We start from the raw sequence: 8,405 nt of genomic DNA on the forward strand, positions 1-8,405 counted from the left end.
AACTTCACACAAATAGACTTGAATAGAACAAGTGTTCCAAGAGATAACAAATGATAAAGAGAACAAGACAACAGAAAAATGCAATTTAAATTTTTATGAATTTAATAACAGCTTCAAAATGTATAAATCACAAAATGAACTAAGATGAAAAATAGATAAATTTATTATCATATTGAACATATAACATTTACCCAAACTAAACTCTATGCTGGGCCATAAAACAAATCTCAACCAGTTATAGAGAATTAAAGTGAATACCATATTTTTATGCAAATAACATGCTTTCTACATTTGTTTGCCAACCAGGCCCCCCCCCCGCCGCCCCCGTATTTTCTGCAGGAAAAAGATGTGGCAGTCTCTTTCCTTAAACATTACAGCCTTGAAAACTTTGTGGGGGAGTTCTACCCTGTCCTATAGGGCTGCTATGAGTTGGAATCTACTCAACAGCGACAGGTTTGGTTTTTGGTTTATGGTGGAGTAAAGATGAACATGAATTCTTTGCTACTCCTCACTTCAAGAGTTGGAGTCTATTTTCCCTCCTCTTGAGTCTGAGCTCTGTGACTTGTTCTGACTAATAAAATGTGGTAAAAGTGATGCTGCATAATTTCCAAGGCTGGAACTTAAGAGATCTGCAGCTTCAACCTTTTCAACTCACGCACTCCCTTTTGAAACTCAGCCGTTATAGCAGTAGTCCTACCACCCTGAGACCGTTGTGCTGGGAGGAAGCCTTTGCTAGCCATGTGGATGGAGAGGCCACGTGAGGAGCATTGAGGTACCAGACTTGAGAGTGAAGCTTTCTTAGAACTTCCAGCCCACCCACTCACCACCTGAATGCAGCCAAATGAATGACCCCAACTGATACCATATCAATTAAAAGATCTGCCCAGATGAGTCTGCTTGGATTCCTGACCCACAGAATTGTGAGAAAATAAAATGGTGATCATTTTAAGCCACTATATTTTGAGGTAGTTATCTAGGAATAGCTAATCAAATCACTCTTATACCACGTACTGATAATCCTTTTCCCCACCAATTTATGTCTTCCACTTCATACACTAAATTACATAGTTAATTTATTGAGCTCATGATTTTTCGTAGTTTTTTTTTTTTACTTTATTTTCAGACAATTGCAAAGTCAGATACAGTTGTAAGAATACAGAGAGATTCCATATGGTCTTTACCCAGCTTCTCCTTGTGGTAACATCTTGCAAAACTGTAGTCCAGTATCACAGCCAGGATGTTCACATTGGTACAATCAAGATACAGAATGTTTCCTTCTTTACAGGGATCTTATCCTTTTTTAGCCATACTCACTTGAAGCATTTACTGATCAAGATCAAAGACCACAGCCTTCAGTATGGATTGCACCTCAACATAAAGAAAACAAGAATCCTCACAACTGGGCCAACGAGCAACATCATGATAAACAGAGAAAAGATTGAAGTTGTCAAGGATTTCATTTCACTTGGGTCCACAATCAACAGCCATGGAAGCAGCAGTCAAGAAATCAAAAGACGCATTGCATTGGGTAAATCCGCTGCAAAGGACCTCTTTAAAGTGTTGAAAAGCAAAGATGTCACCTTGAAGACTAAGGTGCACCTGACCCAAGTCATGGTATTTTCAATCACATCATATGCATGTGAAAGCTGGACAAAGAATACGGAAGACCGAAGAAGAATTGACACCTTGAATTGTGGTGTTGGCAAAGAATATTGAATATACCGTGAACTGCCAGAAGAACGAACAAATCTGTCTTAGAAGAAGTACAGCCAGAATGCTCCTTAGAGACAAGGATGACGAGACTGCGTCTTACGTACTTTGGACATATTATCAGGGGGGATCAGTCCCTGGAGAAGGACATCATGCTTGGCAGAGTACAGGGTCAGCGGAAAAGAGGAAGATGCTCAACGAGGTGGATTGACACAGTGGCTGCAACAGTGAACTCAAGCATAACAATTGTAAGGGCTCAGGACCAGGCAGTGTTTCGTTCTGTTGTGCATAGAGTCGCTAGGTGTCGGAACCGATTTGATGGCACCTAAGAACAACAACCACTTTCCTCCTGCCCACCTCTCACCTGCTTCTAGCCCTTAACCCTTGGGAATCACTAATCTATTCTCCATTTCTACAGTTTTGTCATTTCGAGAAAGTTATATAAATGGAATCATACAGTATGTAAGCTTTTGAGATTTTTTTTTTTTTTCACTCCACATAATTCCCTGGAGATTCATTGAGGTTGCTGCATATATCAATAACTCATTCCTTTTTGTTGCTTGGTGGTATTCCATGATTGGATGTACAAATGTTTTTTTTTTTTTAACCATTCACCCGTTGAAGGACATCTGAGTTGTTTCCAGTTTAAGAGTATTACAACTAAGGTTGCCATAAACATTTGTGTATAGGTTTTTATGTGAACATTTTGTTTTCTCTGGGATAAATGTCTAGGAGTGCAACTGCTGGATCATATGGTAGCTGTGTGTTTAGTTTGCTAAGAAAATGCCAGACTGTTTTCCCGAGTGGCTGTATCATTTTACATTCCCACCAGCAATGTATGGTTGATCCAGTTTCTCTACGTCCTCCAGCATTTGGTGTTATCAATATTTTTATTTTAGCCATCCTGATAGGTATGTAGTGATGTCTCATTGTGGGTTTAATTTGCATTTCTTTGATGGCTAGTGATATTGAACATCTTTTCATGTGCTTATTTGCCACCCGTATAACCTTTTCAGGGAAATACCGGTTTGTTTATTTGTTTTCCCCTAACTGTGTCATTTTGTTCTTTACTGTTGACTTTTTATTGTGGTAAAAATATATAATGGAATAATTTGTCAGTTCTCTATTCTTGACTTTTAACAGTCCTTTATATATTCTAGATACTAGTCTTTTTTTAGATATGTGGTTTGCAGCTATTTTCTCCCATCGGTAGCTTATCTCTTCATCCTCTTCATACGGGCTTTTACAGAGCAAAAGTTCTTAATTTAATGAAGTCCAATTTATTGATTTTTCCTATTATGGATTGTGCTTTTGGTGTCAAGTCTAAGAACTTTGCCTAGTTTTAGAACTTAAATTTTTTCTATTATGTCTTTTTCAAAAAGTTTTAGTTTTACATTTTATATTAAAGCCCATGATCCATTTTGAGTTCATTTTTGTGTAAAGTGTCGGGTTTAAGTTGAGATTTTTTGCTTGTTTTTTGGCTTATGGATGCCCAATTGCTCCATCACCATTTGTTGAAATCATAAATAGTTTTTAACTTACTGCTAAGTAGACTATTATGCTGTTATAAAGAATGTAAAAGAATAGAAGATGTGTGAAGACAATGGATAGTTTTCAGAAGAAAGAAAAGTTGTGGTGGACATGGAGATGTGGTACTTAAATCTCCCTCCAGGGAAGGACTTCGTGTTCCAGCTGCTGTGAGTCTTTCAGGCAAACAGCTTCCAGCTTTAAGTCCCTTGGAGAATGCTTCAGCTGCATAGAGTTGCCTCACCCAAGGTCATGCCCTTCTGGAGGAGGCCCACATCTAAGGACTCATGGTGCAGGGGTATAAAGGCCCAGCCATTTCAACCCAAAGTGGGACAACTCTGATCAGCCATTTCTGCTCCACAACTCCCTGTAACTGAGGCCGTTAAGCCTGCATCACTGTTCCACTTGTCCCTTTGCCCAACCTCACTTTTCCCCTTCTTTCCACAGCTATTGATCTCAAGGGCACTCCCTGAATGTTAAACCCTGTTTCAGAGACTGCTTCCTGGAGAATCCAACTGTAACCCTTATTTCCATTGTATTTAATGATAACATGAAATTTGGCCTAAGTATTGAGAATGATGACAGAGTTATAACTTGATGGTTTGTACACTATTGGTACAGGAGTCAGTCACCTCAGGAAAACTTCTGACAGAAGGTCTGCTCTTATAACACACCACTGCAAAAGAGGGAAATTAAACCGAAAGGTAGGCAAAGAGCCAATGTGGATGGTAGGATTACTACAGGCATGTATGTAGGAAAAGAGAAAAATCACAACTGAAGTAGAGTGAGAGTTACATGGTGCTGTCCCCAGCTCTGTCACCGTGATTTATAGAGGCTTTCACACAAGGAAGATAGATATGTGGGTGAATATCCATAAATACAGAAGGGCCAAATCCCCATCAAATTGTAGTTAAAAAATCAGGTAAGTCATGACCCTTGAAATAATCCCCAAGCTTGTACCAGCTCCCACTCTGTGTCCTTCTGACACTTTTCATGACTCCTTAGGAAACCTGGCTTAGATTGAGAAGGAAGCCATAGAAATGATTGTCCAATTTCAAGTTCTGATGCCACTGGAGGTGGGAGATAGGGCAGGGAAGAGAGAGAAGAAAGGGAGAGGCCAAAAGAGCTAGCATTCAATTCCAGTCATGTCTTCTGGCCCCAGGAAACTTGAAGTGATGATGATGTGGGGAGAGAATTTTGACAGTGCTCCTTCCCTCCACCTTTTATCTCGTTTAGCACAACAGAAGAGCTCTAGATTCTTATTTTCAGCAGAATCAGTGGTTTTTTAAAGGGTGTTTCCACCATATTTCAGATCTTTTTTTATTTCTCCTGTGATTGTTCTTTTCTGATCAGTCCATGCTGAAATAATAGGCCTCCTCATAAATCAAGAAAAATGTTTTCCTCCAAAATGTTGACATTGAAAATGTCAGTTGCCTTTCTGTATCTGGAGCCCTGGTGGTGTAGTGGTTAAGTGCTAAGGTTTCTACTCAAAAGACCAGTAGTTCAAATCTACCAGCCATTCCATGGAAACCCTATGGGGCAGTTCTACTCTGTCCTATAAGGTCCTTATGAGTTGGAGTCGACTTAACAGCATTGGGTTTGGTTTGGTTTTGAGTTTTCTGTATTTGAGCTTCCAAGAGCAAAACCTGTCTATGCGATCATTATTTATGCCACTGAACATTTGTAGCAGGGGCAGGTTTACACAGTGGGAGAAAGAAAATGTTCATATCCATAATTCCCTCAGACATTAATGCTGCCCTGTTTATTTGCCCCCTCGCCATTTTGAAAATGCATCCTTCAGTTTAATATGGCTTATTGAATAACCATTTTGCTTAGTCTGCACTTGTGGCAGAAAACAAACAGCAATTGGTATCTTGGCTCTATTACATTTCCTGACAAGTGGGAAATATCTCTTTGTGATGAAATACATACTTGGTTCTAAGGAATTCAGCAAATTGGCTTATTTAGCTTTAGCTCCACAAGGATGCACAGAGAGAACAATTTTTACCCATCATTGATTCTACATGAAATATGTTATGATGTCTGTGCCCACAGCCGGAAAAGCTTTGTGGTGATATGAGTAAGTGAGCAGTTAGTGAAAATGCTGTTCTAAGTTGGAGTAAAACTAGCAATGAACTTATCGCTTACCTGTGTGGCTGGAGCTGGCTCAGGCCGGCTAATGAGAGCCTATTGTTAAGTATTCAGGAATTTTGTCAGAGCCTGCTGGCACAGTGGTTAGGAGCTCGGCTGCTAACCAAAATGTTGGCAGTTCAAATCCACTAGCCACTCCTTGGAAACCCTAGGGGGCAGTTCTACTCTGTCCTATAGGGTCACTATGAGTCGGAATTGACTCAAAAGCATTGGGTTTAGTTTTGGTTGGGTTGTTAAACCTTGAAACTTCGAAAATTTGTCATAGTTGGAGTATTTGCACTACAGAAATTAGCACTGGCTTCAAATCAGGGCTTTCTTTTTTTGGAGAGCCAGTTTACCAACATACTCCTACCTACTTAACCCTCAGTGTGGGAGAGTTACAAAAGAGATGGCAAACAAAGAGCTTGAGGTTTCATGGGAAAAAGCGAATGAACACAAGTAAGCTAAAAATATACAAAGAAATGGATGACGAAGGTATAATAGCTTTCAGTAAAGGTACACATATGTAGATAAGCATATTGAAGCACTTGAGTTGAGACTTGGTTATTAGTACAAGCAAGTGTGGTAACGACTCATAAAAAACCAGTTGCGTCAAGCTGATTCCAGCTCATGGCGACAGTCTCAGATATGGCTTGTTTTCTTTTTAGTTGAAGTATCCAGCACAAATCATAAGTGAGTAGTTTAATGATTATCACCAAGTGAACACACCCACGTACGCACCATCCAGGTTGTTAAGAAAGTTTTGAAGGAGAGGGGGAAAGTAATGGAGCAGGCAATCCAGGCAGACATGTGACCAGAGACAGGACCTGCAGCCCAGAAGAGATAGTTCAGCCTCAAGAATTTCATTTGTACAGTATGCCCCGCTCTGGCTTCTGACATTTATTTTTATTTTTTTATTAAGTGTTGAAAATCATTTTATGAAGGCTTTTTTAGCTGCACTGATGAATACACGTTTAATAGCTAGGTTGAGTTTTGGTTTTTTTTAAATAATTTTTATTGTGCTTTAAGTGAAAGTTTGCAAATCAAGTCAGTCTGTCACGTATAAGCTTATATACACCTTACTACATACTCCCATTTACTCTCCCCCTAATGAGTCAGCCCGCTCCCTCCTTCCAGTCTCTCCTTTCGTGCCGGTGTTGCCAGTTTGTAACCCTCTCTACTCTCCCATCTCCCCTCCAAACAGGAGATGCCAACACAGTCTCAAGTGTCCACCTGACACAAGTAGCTCACTCTTCATCAGCATCTCTCTCCAACCCATTGTCCAGTCCCTTCCATGTCTGATGAGTTGTCTTTGGGAATGGTTCCTGTCCTGGGCCAACAGAAGGTTTGGGGACCATGACCGCTGGGATTCTTCTAGTCTCAGTCAGACCATTAAGTCTGGTCTTTTTATGAGAATTTGGGGTCTGCATCCCACTGATCTCTTGCTCCCTCAGGGGTTCTCTGTTGTGTTCCCTGTCAGGGCAGTCATCGGTTGTAGCCAGGCACCATCTAGCTCTTCTGGTCTCAGGCTGATGTGAGTCTCTAGTTCATGTGGCCCTTTCTGTCTCTTGGGCTCATAGTTATCATGTGACCTTGGTGTTCTTCATTCTCCTTTGATCCAGGTGGGTTGAGACCAATTGATGCATCTTAGATGGCCGCTTGTTAGCATTTAAGACCCCAGACGCCACACTTCAAAGTGGGGTGCAGAATATTTTCATAATAGAATTTATTTTGCCAATTGACTTAGAAGTCCCCTTAAGACATAGTTGGGGTTTTTTTTTCATAAGTCTTTTCCTTTGAAATTTGGCAGCGTTGCTTAGCTACGCTCCGCTCTTCTTAGTGGAGTCTGATTTAATGTCATTTCTTTAGCTGCAGGTGGGGAAAGTGGGCTGTTATTATATAGCTTTCTTTTTTTTTCAGGTTCAGTAGCATATTCAGTATGTATATTGCTATGTGTTACTTTTGTATTATTAACTCCTCAGTTTCTTAAAACTAGACATTTAAACCACCATTTATATACATATTTGCAGTCTTTCCTTGGGGGAAAGTTAAGTGTAAACAAAAGTCATAATTATAGTGATAATTAACCTATGTAGTTATACTAAATCGAATCTCATTTTTAATATAAAAAATTAGTTTTTCAGTACAATAAGACTTTTAATACAAAAAATGCATAGTAGCATGAGATTATGCTACAATGATGTACGAAAATAATTAAACCCTCAGTAATGAACCCACCTTATGTCTAGTTTTTTCCCTTTGTGTTCAGCAGAGCTTTCAGTTAACCATGTCTGAAGCTGGGTGGATCATTAAAGAACATCTGAGTCTTTGTTTGCAGCTGTAATTGGTTATATTTTCATTAGTGTGCTTGCCAGTTTTCACTGGGTTGGTCCTATCTCACCTGAAATATAATAAGTCCTTGAAAATAGAAATGTGTCCTCTAGTTTCTTTATAATTTCCAGAAGTTCTTAGAACTGTATTCTAATCCACATACTATGGCAACCAAATAAACCCTTTTTATTAACTGAATTACAGCTGAGGTTTAAATAACACCTGCAAAGAATTCAAAATGCTACCCTACTAAGCCAGTTTATCTTTATATCGTTCTTAACAGTTAATGTTGTTTTTTCCATTGTATAAATGAGAGAAGAGGGATAATAGAGAGGTTCTATTAGTTACCAACAATTACCCAGAAAGATGGTAGCAAGGGCTAAGAGGACTTTTCTCTGTCTCTTTGATTTAGTGTATCACACATCCCAGCATGGTGGCGGTGGCAGCCCCAGGAGGTGGTGATAGGTTGATAAAATGCAGTCGTGCCACACACCCCCACTGCTAAGGCACTTGCCTGGAGTTGTGTTTCTAGCAGCGGTGATGGATGCGCAGCTGTGACAGGGTGCCTGAAAAGAGGTAATGATGTGACTGCCTATGAACGTGGAACAGAGTAAACCTAATGAGACTAGTTTTGTTAGCTCTCTTAGTGTGGAACAATAACCTCTGAGCTATCAGCCAAAGATCTACTTTAGAGCCATAATGCAACT

This window comes from Loxodonta africana, chromosome 22 (genome assembly GCF_030014295.1).
Source record: "Loxodonta africana isolate mLoxAfr1 chromosome 22, mLoxAfr1.hap2, whole genome shotgun sequence".
Taxonomy (NCBI): Eukaryota; Metazoa; Chordata; class Mammalia; order Proboscidea; family Elephantidae; genus Loxodonta; species Loxodonta africana.